This window comes from Anomalospiza imberbis, chromosome 35, assembly GCF_031753505.1.
Source record: "Anomalospiza imberbis isolate Cuckoo-Finch-1a 21T00152 chromosome 35, ASM3175350v1, whole genome shotgun sequence".
In the NCBI taxonomy this organism is placed as follows: domain Eukaryota; kingdom Metazoa; phylum Chordata; class Aves; order Passeriformes; family Viduidae; genus Anomalospiza; species Anomalospiza imberbis.
Window position 1 is genome coordinate 982,128 of NC_089715.1, and position 15,632 is coordinate 997,759.

The window sequence follows — 15,632 nt, forward strand, 5'->3', positions numbered from 1 at the left end:
GACAATAGTAGCAATAATGTGGCAATTCCAAATTTCATGGTTTCCTGCACAGCTTCAGCTCTGCTGCTGGCAGGTTTTGATAAAAGTGAAAATTTGGCCCAATACAGATTATTAAAAGGAAGGGAAAGCTCTGTGTAGCTGTCACAAAGGTGACAGGGATGAAGAAAAAATGATTCTCACATTTGGCAAAGCTCACAAGCCTGTGAATTTGGGAGTTATTTGGGAATTTAACTACTTGAGCTGGGCTTCTTCTAGTGAAACATAAACTTTAAGGGATTTAGAGATTTTAGAGGAGCTAAGATTTTAGTTAGAGATAAGCCTTACTAGAGTTAATTAAAACAAATGAGTAGGCCTTGATGAAGTTAACAGTTAGTAGTTAACTAATAATTGATTGCTTGTCAACACGATGTTTAGTTAGCTGGGTTTATAATGAAGAATATAGAAACTGACAAATAGCTTTTAGGAACATAAGACAGTTGTGGGCCTCCTCTGTTGTGAAACCAATTGAAGACAGGGAATGGGAGCTCTACCAAGGTTCATTTGTCATATTTGCATTGAAAAGGTAGAAAGGTCAGAATGAGGAAGACTTCATTTACGTCCTCATTTTGGGACCCCTCCCCATGAAAGGGACCACCGACCCATTTCAAGGAACAAACCACACATGTTTAATAGCTTTTGAAATGATTAGCATATGAAGTAAGGAATGGGATGTACCAAAATTATGAATATGTATTTGCATTTTGGGTATTCAATACTTGTATGGATAAAAGGACTCTGTAATTATTTGAAAGGTGCAGTGTGTATTTGAGAGCTATTCTGCACGCTGCCTGGCATTGTAATAAACATACACTTTCTAACTTTAAACGGTTAGATAGTTTTTGCCCGTCACAGTTGGATATAGGTACTAGATCAATATCCATTGTTCTTTAATAAATCACTAGGACTTTTGGCAGCCTTGTGTTCCTCACCTTGGGGTGAATGATCCTTGTCAGTCTTGCTGGTATCATTTGCTTCCTTTCCTCCAGTGATTTTAACAAACATTTCTAGGAAAGAAAACAAAATATTTTCTTTACACTGGCCACCCACAACAGCCATTTTCCTTATATGTTCTCCCAAAAGTCACACAGAAGAAGCTGCCTCCAGGTGTCCAAGAGTTCCTCCAGAAAGAGCCAGAACCTCCTGAGAGGAGGGAACCATGCTGTTGTCAAAGGCACTTGGGGTCAGACATCAATGCCCTGAACTCACTGCGCCAAAATAATGTCTCAATCTGGTTAATAAAATTGTTAGAGAGGTGCCTCTGCCCCAATTAAGGTGCTAACGAGACCAAATCCCAAGTGGATTTTATTGAACAGTAAATGTGAGGTAGAGAGAGAGATGGAAAGAAAGAGAAGAGGGGGGAGAGCAAGGGAGTGACATGGACAGAGACCTCCCCTGAGGTGGGGCAAGTGTGACATTGTCCCCTGTATGTGTGGCCTTCCCAGGGTGGGGGTTTACACCTTAGCCAGTTTGGGAAAGGGGGGTGGTGTTCATCCCCCACCCCGAGCAGGGATTGCCTCACTGTTTCAGGGTGCAATGTAAGATGTAACCCAAAGTATGTTTTCAGTCACCATCTTCATGAACTGTGATAAACAGGTGGGGCAGTGTTCTTTATCTCTTCCATGGCTCAGCCCTGATAACGCCCTCCAGGGGCTATCTTCTGTTAATGGGCCATTGAGTGCCACTGCAGGACTGATAAAATTACATCATCCCATTGTGGGATGCTCCGCCCAGGGGGAGGAACCAAGCATTCCTACCTGGATATAATCTCACCCTTGCAACACCAGGACCACCTTGCCTACTGGATTCCCAGGGGACAAGAGCTCCATAACCACCACTGGACCTTCAGAGCAAGACCCATCAGGTGATCCCTTCTGCAGGATCACTGCTTTGACAGAATCACGTTCATCACTCCAACAGGGCTGGAGCCTCCATTTCATCAGACGGCTACCACCACCCTGACCAACGGGGTGTCAGGTTAAATCCTAACTCTGTCAGATTAAGCCAGTGTTTCTGTTCATTGCCTTGATATTGATTTTTTTTTAATTCAATTGTCATTCTGGCTAAGAGTCTCCACTGGTTTGCCTTCAAACCAGTACAAAACTCAATGTGCTCATCCCTTGTTTTCCTCCCAAAACAGAATTTCCCATTCCCAGACCTTTGCCAGATGGAGGAGAAGGCTACGAGGAAGGGGAAGGAGCCCCTGGAAACCCAGGCAGGTGAGGAGGAAGTCACTGCCCCTTTCCCCCTCTCTCCTGCTCCATCTCCCAGCCCAGCACAGCCCCTGGTAGCAGGACAACCTCTCTGCCAATGCCGTCCTGCCGGGGACGCACTGGGGGGATCTCCTTCCCCTTCCCTATGGCACGGAGGCAAATCCCATCCTCTCCTTGTCCTTCCTCCCCCAGACAAAAAGCTGAGGATGGAGACCAGGAAAGACAAATCCCCACAGCAGAACCTCGTGGCAGAGGCCATTTTGACGGGCTCCATGGCGCAGGAATCCAACAAGGAGGAAAAGCCCAGGAGATCCCACAGGAGGAGGGGCTGCAAACCCAGACCAGGGTGCTCTGAGGAGGAAATACCCAACCTGTGCCAGGAAGGTGGACAGAGCTTTAGCCAGAGCTCGGAGCTGGTGGTGCATGAGCAGCTTCACCATGGGGAGAAGCCCTACAAGTGCTTGGAGTGTGGGAAGAACTTCAGACAGAGCTGCCACCTGATCTGCCACCAGATGATCCACACCGGGGAATGGCCCTACGAGTGTGGGGAGTGTGGGAAGGGCTTCAGCTACAGATCCAACCTCATCATCCATCAACGCATCCACACTGGGGAGAGACCCTACGAGTGTCCCAAGTGTCAGAAAAGGTTTCCAACCAGCTCCAGTCTCCTTGTACATCAGCGGATTCACACTGAGGAGAGGCCCTTCCGCTGCCCCGACTGCGGGAAGGGCTTCAAGCACAACTCCACACTTGTCAGACACTGTCGCATCCACACCAGAGAGAGGCCCTACGAATGTGGGGAATGTGGGATGAACTTCAGCCAGAGCTTCAGCCTGATACAGCACCAGAGGATCCACACCAGGGAACGGCCCTATGAGTGTGGGGAATGTGGAAAGAGCTTTAGCCAGAAGTCCCACTTGATCTGCCACCAGAGGATCCACACTGGAGAAAGGCCATACAAGTGTGGGGAATGCGGGAAGGGGTTCAGCCAGAAGCCCCATCTGATCGTCCACCAAATGATCCACACTGGGGAGAAGCCATATGAGTGTCCCGAGTGTAAGAAGAGGTTTCCAACCAGCTCACATCTCCTCCTGCACCAGCGGATTCACACAGAGGAGAGGCCCTTCCGCTGCCCTGACTGCAGGAAGGGCTTCAAGCACAACTCCCACCTCGTCACCCACCGGCGCATCCACACCAGGGAGAGGCCCTACAAGTGTCCCCAGTGTGGGAAGAGCTTCACTCAGAGCTCTCACTTGACCAGACACCAACGGAGGCACCAGTAAGGAAAGCCCTGCGAGTGCCCCAACTGCAGGAGGAGCTTTGTGCACTACTCCAGCTTCATCTCCCATGGGAGAACCCATGTTGGGAAGAGCCCTGGTGATCCACATTCCCTGTGATCCATGCTGGGAAGAGATCTTTCCCTTTTCCTGCCCCTGCCAATGACATGGTGTGGGATCAAAGAACATGAGGGTCTGTCCATGGCCCTGTCATTACATTCACTCCCACCTCAGATCATTGCCAGGGGCGAAAGGGACTCTCTCTCTCTCTCTCTCTGTCCCTGAGGAGAAGGGTGTCCTTTCCAGGGAGGCGGAAATACATGGCCAGGAAGAGCCAGTCAGCGGTGTTGGAGTTTTCCCTGTAAATAGTTCTTCTTATCACTTCTGTTATCAGTATTATTTCTGTTCCTGTTTGTTCCTTATTTTGCTGCTGTTCCCAGTAAATTGTTCTTAACCCAGCCCAGGATCTTTGCCTTTTGTGCTTTCGATGGGAGGTGGGAGGGCAGCGAGGGGCAGTGCGGTTTTAGCAGGAGTAGGAAATTGGGGAATCCCATTCCTGAACCCCAGCCCTTGGAAACCGAGCATCCCAGCTGGTCCCCACCCTGATGGCCACGGCAACAGCCTTGGGAGTGGATCCCTGGCTGGGGCTGTGAGAACCTCTTCACTCTGGTGCCCAGGGACAGGAGTGGAGGGAACGGCTGCAGCTGAGACGGGGCAGGCTGAGGTTGGATCTCAGGAAAAGGTTTTTGCCCAGAGGCTGGTGTCCATGGCAAACACCCCTGACATGGAGTCTCCACAGAGCTGCCAAAGGACTGGCAATAGCAACAGGGGGCTGGTGATGGTTGCCATGGAAACTGACCATAGCAACAGGGGCTGGTGATGGTTGCCATGGAAACTGACCACAGCAACAGGGGCTCCTGGTGATGATTGCCTGCTAAGGATCAGATTTGTCACAGGCCCTCAGAGGGGTTCCATGGGGACTTTCCAAGAGTCTCCAGGCTGTTCAAGAGCTGGAATGTCACAGACAGAGACAGGGGCTCCATGGTAACCTCCCAGGGGTTTCTAGGGATGGGAAAGAGCCGCGTGGTCAGAGGCAGTCACAGCCATCCCATGGTGACATCCCAGGGGACCTTGGGCTGCAAAGGCACCGATCTGTCATAGGCACTCACGGGGGGTCCACGGTGACATCCCAGGAGTCCCCAGGCTGCCAAAGAGCTGGGATGTCACGGGCGGTCACAGGGGTTCCTGTCATGGGCAGAGTGGGAGCTTCAGGCAAAAGCTTTATTTCCTTACTGGAGAAACTCCTGCTGAGTCATGAGGTGGAGAAATGTCCCCCAACAGCCACCATGGATCCTCAAAACCCTGCAGCACCCCTAGACTTCTAGAATTCCTTCTAATAGAAGGGACTGGCAGTGGCTGGATCCCATCCTGACCCTGCAGATTGGACAGGTGGAATTGAACCTTAATGCAATTTGTCGCAAAAGATTAACGATGGAATACCAGATAAATCTGTATAAATAAAGCTATGATTGATTCTGATCATTATTAGATAAAACGGTCTATTTACAACACAGAATAAAATTTTAAAATGAGTTATTTACTCCTCAATATAGGAGCTATACCAATTATAGACTATTCTGCTCTAGGAAGCAATTTTGACATCACCAGGGCCTTGCTGGAGTGGTTTGAGCCCACCGCAGGCAGAGCCTCCTGCTCCAGCAGGAACTGCCTTTCCTGTGCCAGGAGCAGGGCAGGTCCCGCTGCAGGAAAAGCCCCAGGCCAGCCCCAGCACAGGGAAGGCCTCGGGCACAAGGGCAGAGTGCCGTGCTGGGAGCTGTGCCAGGGAGAGCCTGAGGCACCAAAGGCGCCTTGGCAGCAGCAGCTGCTTGCAGGGCATGGCCAGAAGCCTCCCTTGGCAACCCGGCCTGGTGGCCACCACTGCAATGTCACTGTTGAGTAAGAAATGTCACAGGCTCATCAGAAGGCTGATTGGCATAATGTGCCATATGTTTGGAACTGCTCCTTTTTATATGCTGTTCCGATCCAGGTAGATAAAATCCCAGTGGCACATATCAGAGGTTGGTTAGGGAAGACAGTGTGGATCAACTCTGCCTCGAGTACAGACAAACCCATTGGTGGGATTGTCTTTGCTCAGGGACCAGGTTGTACATGGTGAATAATGCAGAAATATGGAAGAACATGATGCGTGCCTCAGGGAGATCTCATATGCAAATATCACTGTTTGTTGGATGTTACTGCCACTGTCTGTACATTAAACCACACAGACATGAGACAGAAGGAAATGTGTAAGTGTTGAAGGTTTGAGCAAGTGATATAGAAGGAAATGTGTGTCAAAGGTTTGAGCAAGTGAGATGGAAGGAAATGTGTCTGAGTAAGTGAAAGATGGAAGTTTTTACTTGATGAAGTTTTTACATGATGTTTGGTAGTATGTTGATGATATGGAGATAAGGGGTGGAATGTCCTAGGGTGACGTTATGGTGCTTGCATCCCCAATCGTGTGTTCTGTTTATGCTTGATGCTATGTTCTGTGCTTTCAGGACTGGCTCCAAAAAGTGAAGGTTTGTTTTGTCTTGTTAACAGCCGGCTCACCTCTCCCCAGAGTCTGTGTCTAGGAGAGGTTAGGGCTTGCTTGCTTTCTTGCTTGCTTGCTGGCTTGCTTGCTTTCACTTTGCTCTTGCTCCTGCTTTTTGCTTTTGCCCTTGCTTTTGCTTATTAGTTAGTTTAGCTAGGCAATCCAGTTTTTTCCCTGGACTGTTTTTTTTCTTTCCCTTTCCTGAATACCATTTGAACCTGCTCAGGACTGGGACCTGGGAAACACCAAGAAACACCGAGAGCCAGCATTTTGTGACCTGCAGCAGCCACCCCCAGCACCGGAGACTGATAACTGGGCAACTCCTCCCAGGAGAGACTTTCTGAATTTGTCACCTCTTTAGAGCGTAGAAAGACTATTTGTCATCTGGTGTTGTTCATTTTTTGTGCTTGGGAATTCTTTGCCTGCTCAATAAACAGGTTGTTTCCACTACTCTCTGAGGAAATTCTTCCCGAGCCAGGTGAGCAAGGGGCTGTGGGGGTTTGCTTTCTGGGGGCTCCTTCTGGAGGTTTTCTCCCAAATTTGCCCAAAACCAGGACACATTACTACATCAGCAGGTTGTTCTTTGGTGAGATCCAGCAGGGCCCTGTTCAGCCTGTGCTCAGCAAACTGACTGGCCATGAGCCACTGGTGGATGCACCTCACCATGGCAGGAACCTGGTGAAGGCACGGGGAGACTTGGAAAGCTGCCAGAGGGAGGAATGTCCCCAGCTTCCCCAGAGAAGTGCTTCCCTTGCCACCACACTGCCATGGCCTCAAAGGCTTCCAGTGAGCGGCAGGCATGGCTTGGGAGGCCAAGCAATTCCTGGGAGGATGAAATCCTGGCCACAGGCTGCTTACTTGCTTTGGATTGGAAAACCCCTCCCCTACGCGCATATCCAGCAGGGCAGCACAGGTCTTGGTTTTGAAGATGTGTCAATATGCTCTGAGCCCTGTGCCCATGGTGCTGGTCTCTTCCTCCCGAATCCTCTTGATGAATTTGCAAACCAGTTGTAGGAGAAGGGCAGGAAGCCAGGGATGTTCCACAGAATGCTCCAAGCGTGGTGCTCGGCTGAGCGGTGACAGCAGGCCCAGCCCAGCTGGGGATGACTCCAGGTACCTGCGCTGTTCTGCGGAAGAGGCCACGGGCGGGGTCCTGCTCTTGTGTGCGCTGCACGGCTGCACCTGGCAAAGAGCGAGCGCAGCCTGAGCTGAGGGGCTGCAGGAGACGCCAGAGAACACAGCCCAGCCCTGCGCTCCCCAGGCAGGGACAGCCCTGGAATGCCCCAGGGGATGGAGCACGGCTGTGGGGTGTCGGCCCTGGCCCCTATTCCGTCCTGTCCATGTGCAAGTGCCCAGGGGATGGGATGGGATGGGATGGGATGGGATGGGATGGGATGGGATGGGATGGGATGGGATGGGCTGCCATGGGATGCCATGGGATGGGATGTGGCCAAGCAGCCCAGCAGCCCAGCTCTGCCACTCACCCTCCTGCTGAGGCTTGAACTGCACCACCTCTTCAGTCTCCTGTGCTGGGCCAGCTCCAGGGCCTTCTTCCTCTTCCTCCACCCAGGCCAGCTTGGGCACTCTCGGGGGTCTCTGCTCCATGTCAGTGACTGGATTTGTGGCTACTTGCAGGAGAGATGCCTCGGAAAAGCTCCGAGTCAGCAACGCCTGCAGTCGTGCCTGGAAGGCACCTTCAAGAGAGAAGCCTCAGGAAGGCTACAGGACAGCAAGTCCTGCAGTCTGGTCTCGAGGGCTCCTGCCACAAGGACAGAAGACTCCTGTCAAGGATTGTGGTCTGGCCTGGAGAGCACCGGTGGCACGGATGGGAGATGCCTCTGGGGCACAGAGTCCCAAGGTCTGCCCTCGAGGACACCTGCAGGAGACAAGCCTCGGAAAGGCCATGGGTCACCAAGTCCTGTGGTCAGGCCTCGAGGTCAGCTGCAGGAATAACACCTCGGAAAAGCTCCGGGTCAGACACGAACGAGTGCGCTGTGCGGGGGCTCCTCACGGCACCGCTCTGTCCCGTCCTGTCCCATCGCGTGCTCCGAGCACTGTGGTGTGGTCTTGTCACCGCCAGCTCCTATGTCACCCCATGTCACAAAGGGCCCTTGGACACGCTGTCCCGTTCCATGCCACGGTGACCGTGCTGCACCGTGTCACAAAGGGCCCCTGCACACACTGCCCCCTGCCCTGGGGCTGCCCCCAGCCCACCCAAAGTGGATCAGGTTGGAAGGAATCCCTCACCCCAAGTGTCTAAGACAGCCCAACAGGACCTTTAGGAATGGCTCAAACCATCAGCAAACGCTGCCCTGCTCTGCAGGCTCAGGGCAGCAGAAGGAGCCCCCAGGGCTGCCGACGCAGCCGTGCTGGGAAGGGCACAGGGCCTTCACAGAAGCTGGCACAGCTTCCTTGGGACACGTCCCGGCTGGTGGCCATCCTAAACCCGCGGGTGTGACACAGACAAGGAACGTGTGGGCCAGGGCAGGAATGCTGCTCTGAGCCCTGGGGCCCGGGGAGCGCTGACATCAGCAGGTGTGGCAGAGTCCCTGCCCAAGCAGACCTGCCACCGCCCGAGCCCTGGCAGCACCGGTGCCCGTCTCCTGTCCCAGAGACCTGTGCCCGTGGGGGGCTTCTGTGCCAGAGGGAGCCAAAGCCCACGTGCATTGGGGGCTGCGCTCCTGCCTGCAGGTGCTGTTGGCAGGAGCACCTGGAGCAACTGCTGGCAACACTTGTTCTCTGTCAGAAGCTCTTACTCCATGCTGAAATTATTTTCTCATTGAAGTTATTGCCTTCAGCACAAAAACCCCTTAGCGGCCAAGGCACAGAAGAATCTGGCAAGTAAGAATCCTCAATTCAGGAAAGCCTTACTTCCCATTGCTCAACTCAAGTAGTTCCAAAAATTTGCAAACTTCCCAAATTAATTGGGATTGCCTGAGGAGGTGAAGAGTTGGAATTTTGCTTCCCATCTCAAAGCAGCAACTCATTTGCCTTAACCTCATCCACTGAGGGTCACTTTACAGAACATAACACTACACAAAAAAGGGAAAAAACAAGGGCCATTCTTTGGTTTTCTATGTAGGGATGATAATATCCTAATTCTCTTAAGAAATAAAAGCTCTCAAGAAATCAAAGTCCACTCAGTGGTAGAAAAGTAGCTCACAGAATTGAGTAGATGGCAAAAGGGCTAATCCTCTCCCTGGTACAGATATCTGAGTGGCCAGTAAAGTACAGCTCTCCCCTCTTGTTCCCTGCAGGACAATCAGGACCATGAAGAGGAAAAGTCACAGATATTCCATCTGCCCTCCCTAACCAAAGCTGTGCCAAAGCACAGATGCTGCCTTCAAACTGACTCAAATTCCAGCCTAGACCTCTCACCTTCCAGACAACTCCTTCTCCAACACCCCACCAACACCAAGCCCCCCAAACTCCCGCACAGAAGCCCTCAACACCCCGTCAGGAGCCCCAGCTGTCCCCGTCCCTCCGCAGAGCTTTCCCACCCTCCAGCAGACGCCCTGGTTCCCTGCAGGTGCCGTGGGATGGCACTCAGGAGGATCTGCTCCAAGGCCTTCTCCTGGAGCACGCTCAGGCTGCCAGGCCTATGGATCCTGGATCATCCTTCCCACCGAGCCTTCCTGTGCACAGCTGTTCCATTTGCACCTTTGCGCTCAGCTCGGACTTCTCCACTTCACCAGGAGTGCTGGGAAAGGATGGAGAGCAGCCTGGCAAGCTCTTTCTGCAGCTCCCTCTTTACCCTCGGGGAGGTAGAACATCCCACAGGAAAGCAACTGGTGCCACAAGGAGCGGGTGGCCTCAGGCACCTTTGGGGATGGAACAAGGCCTTGGTTTGACATAAGTAAGCACAAGCAATTCACATGAGTAAACAAGTAATTAGCACAGACATACCTAAGTACTTAGCACCAGTTAGCATAACAAAAACCTGGCAGGCCTAACTTGACATGAGAGTGACCTGACAAAAAGCTTTAGACACAGTCTACCAGAAGAACTAAGGGCAAGTGTGGAATCAGCCCTGTGCAGGGAAGCCCTGAGGAAGACTTTGTGCTGCTTTGGGGCATCGAGACCGCTCCTGGCCAGGGCCTGGACATCAGCTTCAAGTATGGGAATCTGACACAATGTATTTCCAACCGCCTGCCTATGGAATCACCTCAGCAGTGTAAAGATGGATGGTGATTTTGATACAACTCCTACATCAACCCACTGAAATTTATATGTGGCAGAGAAACACTTTAGTGGGGTGCAGACCCCTGCCCTCCTGCCAGGTCAATAAAAGGGCTTTTGGCTGACAATGCGTTTGTCTGCCGATTTGTTTGAATGAGGCAGACCCCTCAGGACTTCTGTATCCTGAGGGAACACCGTTGGCCTTGGCCTGTAGGCACCTGCACAAGCTTAAAATCAGCTGCCTCAGCTTCCAGGACCTCTCTTGGCCAACATCCTGACGTGGATGCAGGATTGCTGTGAGGCACTGCTGGGACCCAGCGGGACAGGACCGGCTGTCTCGTGTCCATGTAGCACACCTTACACAGCCAGGGCCATGGCTCGACGACGTGAGAGGATTCCACTGCCTCAGTGGTTCGGGCTTGACCCCTGGGAGTTTGCGAATCCAGTAAATCACTGGATAGATAAGGGGGATGAACGGGTTTATTTAGAGGGGCTTTACTGGACCTCAGCTGGTGTGGAAGGGGCTAACAGCGGGTGTGTTAGCTAAAGGAGTGCAAAGAAGTTGAGAAGTAAGAAGTTGATAAGGAGTTTTTTTTAATTTGTTATTAAGGAGACTAAGAGAAGAGAGGAATTGAAGAAAGATAAAGAGGAAACTTTGTAACTAAACAAAGCATTTTTTAAAAGTCAATTAAAGTCACTGTTACTTTTCACTCATAGTGTTATGTTAATTTACTGTAGTCAATAGTTAAAGTAGAAGAAGTATAAACAATTAGAAGTGTATAAAAAGTCAACCATCTTCAATAATAAAGAGTTGCCATCTAAGACTGCTTAATGCCTCTACTTTGTATTGCAACCACCTCAGCAGTGACAAGCTGGTAATGTAGTTTCTCTAGATGGGAAGCAGCCTGCTGTGGAGAATTTAGAAATTCACGAAGGAGTAAGTGGAATAGCCTGCCTTTGCGGGCAGTTCTTGGGAGCCTTGGGCACCTTGAGAGACTGGCACCCTCCATGGGCACTATTGCAGTGCGGAGTTTGTGAGAGGCGTTGGTACTGCTGTTCAGCAGGCGGCGGGGCACATGCTCTGAGTGTGGACAGAGGTTTCCTAATCAAGCTGATATTGAACGTCAGATTTTAAAGCTTGTGTGTGGAAAATCACATCTGGTACCTGTAACCTGGGGTTCCATGTGTGAGGAGAATTGGGAAAGGACTGTGAGGCTTTGTGAAGAGAGTTTTGGGTGGAAGTGAGAAGGAGAAGGAGATAATGGGAACTCACCAGAGCAAAGAAGTTCCCCGAGCTAGCCCTTTGGGATTTATCTTAACCCACTGGAAAGAAGTCACCAGTAAGGTGGGATTGGAGAACAAGAAAGATTTAATCCAATGCTGCATGCGGAGTGGCCATTATACAGGCTGGAAGACTGAACCAAGTGGCCACCGGCAGGAACTTTAGATTGTAATACCTTGTTGCAGTTAATGCTGTTTTTAAGACAGGAAGGAAATAGGATGAGGTCTCTTCTGCTGGTATGTTTCTCCCCTTGTGAAATCATATGGAATGGGAGAGGGACTGTGGGCTCAGCGCTCTCTCAGACCCACTGGTGTTAGCCCTTGAGAAGGAAAACAAAGGAAATAGAGGGCAAATTAAGCAATGTTGCTCAGCATGCAGCATAGGACAGCCATGTACCAAGTCAGATAAGGTCTACCGTGCTGCAGCTCAAGAAGAAGATACAATACATTTGCTGAAAGTGCCTCCTAGGAGACGGGAGGATGAGGATGAGGTGGACTTTCCAAAAACACAGGACGTAGGCTTGGAACCCACTCCCCTCCTGGCACTCCCCTCCTGGCAGTCCGGTTTTGTCCAGAACCAGGAGACAAGCAGTGTTACAGGCCGCTCTGTGAGAGGCAGTGGGACTGGAAGGAGGGAGACTGATGGTTAAAGCACCATTCTCCACCCCTGATCTAGAGGCATGGGAAAGGATTGCTAAAATTACCACAGCAACCTGATACTTTTTGCGAAGCATTTACGATATGTTATCAAACAACACAACTCAGATTGGAGAGACACCCAGTTATTACTGGATACTTTCACTGAAACAGAAAAGCAGCTGATCCTGAGAAGGGGCTTTGGCAGAGGATAACTGTAAAAGCTAGTGATTGGATGTAAGAGAATTTTTCCCTCTCCAAGGGACCCTAAATGGGATCCAAATATATTGGCAGAGTTACAGAAATTAGCAGATTATCAAGATTGGATAGCACTGCAGGTGGAGAGAGCTATCCCAAAGATCAAAAATTGGTCTGTCCTGTATTCTGTTAAGCAGGGGCCTTCCCAGACTCCATCTGAGTTTCTAGAGTGTCTAAGGGATGCTATGCATCGCCATGCACCATTAGACCTGGGGTCTGAGATAGGAATTGCGGTGCAGAGAATCACAAATGGGACATCTCGCCATGATCACTATGATCAAGTGGAACCAATTTTATAGTACAGAGGCCTGTATTTATAATAAGTTCTGCTGTGCACGGGCCTCTAGCTAATACATGATTGGTTAATCCTAGCTGTTTATGCTTCTAAAATTAAATGCCGATTGGATCACTCGATTCTTGACGCGTCTTGCTTTGGTTGTCTGGCCCACCCTGAGTTCTCTTTTTTATTTTGCTGACAACTTTGCCGACTCCTCTGACTTCTTCTTCTTTTCCTGTCATCAAGGATTCACTGACCCCGTTTCTTGAATTGGCTACTTTGTTACCAGAAGGCTGGATTGTGCATCTGCTGAATGTGTCCATTGTCCTGCAAAAAATCCTCAACAGGGGATGGCCTATTAGTTCCACAAGCAGGGTGCAATCTATTAGGGTGGGATTTACAGGTGCAGTTAGACATTGCAGTACTCCCAGAGGAAGGAAAAATGGTGGTTAAGCTATTCAAATTAACGGAAGAGAATGAGGACAAAATTCATGAGATGGTGTGGGCAAAACCGAAAAATCGAGGTAAATTGAACATGAAACCTATAGTAATAAAAACAGTTTATGAGAACCATCCAGTTCAGGTATGACAATACCCACTCTCCCTGGAAGGGAGACAAGGACTGCAGCCAGGGATCCAGGACCTACTTGAGGAGGGGACCTTAGAGCCATGTATGTCCCCCAAAATACACCCATATTACCAGTAAAGAAGTCAGATGGGACTTACAGGCTTGTCCAAGATTTAAGAGAAGCAAACCAAAGAACAGTGAATTGTACCCAGTAGTGCCTAAGCCCTGTACACTACTGAGCAATATCCTCCCAGCACAGCACTGGTTTAGTGTGATAGACCTAAAAGATGCTTTTTGGGCATGTCCACTGGCAGGAGAAAGCAGGGATATATTTGCCTTTGAATGGGAGGACCCCGATTCAGGGAGAAAGCAACAGCTTCAGTGGACCAGGTTACCACAAGGGTTTTCCAAATCCCCAAACCTATTTGGTCAAGGCTTGGGAGAAGTACTAAAACTCTTCTCCATCAAACATGAGATAAAGCTCATCCAGTATGGAGATGATTTGCTTCTCTCAGGACGGGAAGAAAATGAAGTTTGAGAATCCACCATAGCATTATTAAATTTTCTGGGGGACCAAGGACTTTGAGTATCAAAAGGGAAACTCCAGTTTGCAGAGAGGGAAGTAAAATGCCTGGGACATGTGATTTGTCAAGGGAGCTGGCAGCTGAACCCTGAGAGAATTGCAAGGATAGCCTCACTCCCACGGGCAAAAACTGAGAGAGAAGTCAGGAGGTTTTTAGGCCTGTTGGGATATTGCAGGCTATGGATTGAAGGATACACGCAGGCCATCAGGTTCTTGTTTGAAATGTTAGTAGAAGAAGAGATTAGGGGGGAAGAAGACGACAAGCAAATTTGAAGCTTTAAAGCCAAAATTAGTCAGTGCAGCAGCACTGAGTCTTCCTGCCTTAGACAAACCCTTCTATCTGTTTGTGGATATAGAAAAAGGGGCAGCACATGGAGGGTTAGCCCAGGACCGGGGAGGATCCAGCAAACCAGTGGCCTATTTATCAAAACTGCAAGACCCTGTCAGCTGGGGGTGGCCAACCTGCATTCAGGCGGTGGCAGCGAGCGCCCCGCTTGTAGAAGAAAGCAAAAAATTAACCTCTGGGGGAAAATTGAAAATATATACCCCACACTAAGTAAGGAGTATCCTCAGCTAAAAGGCTGAGAAATGGCTCACTGATTCCCAAGTACTAAAATATGAAGCCATCTTAATGGATAATGGTTTAGAGCTAGTCGTGAGTAACCAACTCAACCCTGCCCAGTTTTAGATGGAAACCAGGTGAGGAATTAATATATAATTGCCTAGAAGTTATAAACTATCCAACTAAAGTAAGAGAGGACCTAACAGATCAACCACTCCAAGGTGGAAAACGATTGTACATCGCTGGATTTTCACGGGTAATCCAGGGCACAGTGTATTGGGGTAGGCTATAGTAGATGAAGAGTTAGTGGCCCTAGAAAAAGGAAAGTCACCTTCCAACTGGTCAGCCCAAGCATGTGAGTTGTATGCCCTAAAGTGAGCTCTGGAAATATTCACACAGAAAAGAGGAACAATATATACAGACTAAAAATATGCTTTTGGAGTAGTGCATTCCTTTGGAAAAAATTGGGAAGAGAGTGGGCTATTAAATTCAAGGGGAAACGAACTAAAAACCTCTTTTAGAAGTGTTAGAAACCTTACAATAACCAGAAGAAGTGGCAGCAGTATATGTTAAAGGACATAAAAAAGGAGTGACTCAAGAAGCACGAGGGAACCATTTAGCAGATTTAGATGCTAAGAATTCAGCCGAATCAGGGACAGAAAAATTAATGATAGCATTAACCCCTATGAGAGAAATGGAAGAAGTCCCCGTATTCAGTGTGACAGAAGAGAAAGAATTCCTCAAAACAGGAGCCAAGAAAGATAACAAAGGGAAGTGGAGATTAGCAGATGGGAGGCAAATGTTGAATAAACCCCTTGCCAGGAAAATGCTAGAAGGCATACATGGGACAACACACTGGGGTACACAAGCGCTAAGTGATCACTTTCTGAGGGACTGGGGCTGTATAGGAATTTTCGGGATAGCTAAGCAGGTAATTGAAAGGTGTGTGATATGCCAACAAGTAAATGAGAAGGTCATGAGGAAAACACCAGGGGAGGATGAGAACTAGCCTTACAGCCCTTTCAACACATCCAAGTAGACTTTACCGAGCTTCCCCAGGTACAACGGTGGAAGTTTCTACTAGTGATAGTAGGTGACCTGACTCATTGGGTAGAGGCGGTACCCACGGTTAAAGCCAATGCCAATGTTGTGAGTAAAACACTTCTAGA

General features: G+C 49.7%; 1 long non-coding RNA gene and 2 pseudogenes across 1 annotated transcript in view; 1 reads left to right on the plus strand and 2 right to left on the minus strand.

Moving 5' to 3' along the window:
• The window catches only part of LOC137464036 (zinc finger protein 208-like), a 1,110,012-nt pseudogene that overhangs the window by 786,763 nt on the left and 307,617 nt on the right, over positions 1–15,632 (minus strand).
• Positions 1–15,632, plus strand: part of LOC137464035 (zinc finger protein 850-like) — a 1,110,255-nt pseudogene that overhangs the window by 778,344 nt on the left and 316,279 nt on the right.
• LOC137464047 (uncharacterized) overlaps positions 1–15,632 on the minus strand; it is a 137,977-nt gene that overhangs the window by 112,816 nt on the left and 9,529 nt on the right. The window lies entirely within an intron of this gene.